Source organism: Triticum aestivum, chromosome 2B (assembly GCF_018294505.1).
Source record: "Triticum aestivum cultivar Chinese Spring chromosome 2B, IWGSC CS RefSeq v2.1, whole genome shotgun sequence".
Lineage (NCBI taxonomy): Eukaryota > Viridiplantae > Streptophyta > Magnoliopsida > Poales > Poaceae > Triticum > Triticum aestivum.
Window position 1 is genome coordinate 182,455,961 of NC_057798.1, and position 2,963 is coordinate 182,458,923.

Genomic DNA, 2,963 nt, shown 5'->3' on the forward strand with positions numbered 1-2,963 from the left:
TAGGCCTACCTGGAGTACACACGCCAGGAGACCATGGCGTGGCATCAGAGGCTTCATGAACACCAAGTGCAGAGGGATCGCCAGCTGGAGCAGGCTTTTCAGGAAATGGCGGCCGGCAGGTGTCCTCAGTTGCAGCCAGCACAATGCCCTCCAGCACAACCAGTGCTGCTGACCTTTGAGGAGTTTGTGGCACAGAACGCTGGCCCCTCGCCGGTTAGTTCATCCCCAATCTATTCACCCAAAGCATGTCATGCCTTTCAACACAGTCATATATCCCATTAATATGTCTTTTCAACATCCAGGGAACAGGTGGATCTACCGTTGGCGGTGGTCTTCGCAGCACTCCGGAGACATGGAGCCCGACCACTCCAATCCACGGAGGCGAAGGCGGAGGTGGAGGCGGTCTTGGCGGTAGCACTGGCGGAAGCACTGACGACCTGGGCTTCAACGCTCTTGGCGGTGACGACCTCCGCGGTGCTCGACGTCCTGGCGCTTAAGCCTTTGGGTCACATTGTGGCGGTTCTCGATGTTGTGATACTTATATGCTTGTGATGTTTCTTATCTTATTGTTGTTTGTGAGATTCTTATATGCTTGGTGGTGATGATACTTATATGTTTATGCTTTGCTATGTTTCTTATGATGTGTGATGCTGCTCCTTACTGTTACGTGATGTTGCTTCTTATATATGCTGCTTCTTATATATGCTGTGTATATTCAAATGAATTGAGCTGAAAAGAAACAGAAAAAAGAAAAAAAAACTGGACAGAAACTATGCCGACGGCCTAGCCGTCGGCATAGGCTTGGCGTGAGCTCCCAGTGGCTGACACGTGGCCGTCTATGCCGACGGCCTGGCCGTTGGCTTAGTTCTGCCCCAGGAGTGCCCAGTTGCCGACACGTGGCATGTCTATGCCGACGGCCTAGCCGTCGGCATAGTTCTAAACTAAGCCGACGGCTAGGCCGTCGGCATAGGCAAGCCCCCAGGAGCGACGGCGACTCTCCACGTGGCACCTCTATGCCGACGGCCTGGCCGTCGGCGCAGTTTAGAACTATGCCGACGGCCAGGCTGTCGGCATAGAGGTGCCATGTGGCGAGTCACCGTTGCTCAGCAGTTGACGGGAGCCGCCGTTAGGCAATGGCGTTGCCGACGGCCAGGGCCGTCGGCATAGATGTACGGCCACCGTCGGGATAGGGTCTATGCCGACGGTCATCCTGGCTACGCCGACGGATATGTTGCCGACGGCCCTATGCCGACGGGGGCCGTCGGCATAGGCCTGTCCCGATGGCTAGTCAGGGCTATGCCGACGGCCCTGGCCGTCGGCATAGGGTGCGATTCCGGTAGTGTTAAGGCTTGCAAAACACGGGAGTTTGGTTTAGGGCAAGGGGCAAGGTGGGAGGGCTTTGGTACAACACAATTATACTATGTTGGCCTTGGCAATAGCCCAAATGGTATACGATAACTGGGAAGTTGCATAACACGGCGATACTAATTTGGCTAGATGATGTTTTTGTTCAAGTTGATTTATTTTTGCTAGTCACATTTTTGTTGGCATCTGCAGTAGTTGTAGTTGCACACATAGTACTTTTCAGTTGGATACGACCATTAGAAAGTTGCACAATACAACAATACTAATATGGTTGGATGATGTCTTGCGCTCGCATTGCTTACTCAAGAATAGCTAGACGGGTGATGTTCTGAGCTCGACCAATTCTGGCCAAATTAGTATCCGGCTAATTTGCAATTCAGATTTGAGCACTCGTTATAGAACAACGTGTGCCGGCATGTTGCTTTGGATTTGTTTTCTCTATTGACGCTTAATTAGACAAATGGTGACACACATATTAGTCCTATAATTTTGTCCTCCATTCTGGTAGTGTTTATCTTACTCTGACTATTGATTTGACTACAGTAATATTCATTGGTTACATCGGAACAAGTAAGAAACTATTGAACTGAAAATGTTCTTTAGACGAAACTAATCTAATAAGGTTGTTTCGGTAGTGATGTAATGCTGTGAAAAATTGAAGTTCTAACGATTTTTGTCACTGTTGGTATCCTTTTACGGATGAATGTTTTGGTTTTGATCTATTTTCGTTAGTCATATTTTAATTGAAATCGGTAGTAGTTGTAGTTGCATATATAGTAGTTTTTAGTTGGATTCGATCTTTAAAAAATTGCAAAACACGACAATACTAATATGGTTAGATGATGTCTCAGAATACTAGATCTTTTTTCTCGAATACGCACGAGTGTGCGTACTATATATTAAAGAAGAGGATGGGGGTAAAGAGCCCGCCACGTTGGTGTTTACACTTACATGAACATCAACCCCATTTTTAGCTCCACCCAGCTTGGCTATACTAGATCTCATTCCTTTGAACTTGCACAATATATGTCTCGAAACCGAAGTTTCGCGTGTATGTGTAAATTCAACAAGACTGCTCGAGTAAATGTGAAGCACAAACTGACTGTTTAGAGGATCATTCCCAGAAGCAATTTTCAATACAACAAGTTGTCACCAACTCACCACACAAATGAAAGCAGGATTCTTTCAGCTGTAGATAGCATCACAGTAGCACAGACATCGAAATTGTAGAGAAGATGAAGCAATTCGGGAAGGCAACTCACCTCCTGCTCGAGCTACGATCTGTATCGCTGGCGTAGTAGTTCACGCGCGGTTGTGAGTTGAACACTCAAGTCGGCATAGTGGCACAGGAGCGGCACACTTGTCTGCATAGTCGCGCACGCACGACCACAAAGTTGCACAATCGTCGGCGTAGTCACACAATGGGCGGCCACGGAGGTGCACACTCTCATCGGCCACGTCTTCAGAAGTTGCACACTCTCGTCTGCATAGTTGCACATGCATAGCCACAGAGTCGCACAATCTCGTCCGTATATTCGCACATGAATTGATGTGAGAGGTGCTCATGCCTGACCTCAGAGTTGCACACTCTTGTCAGC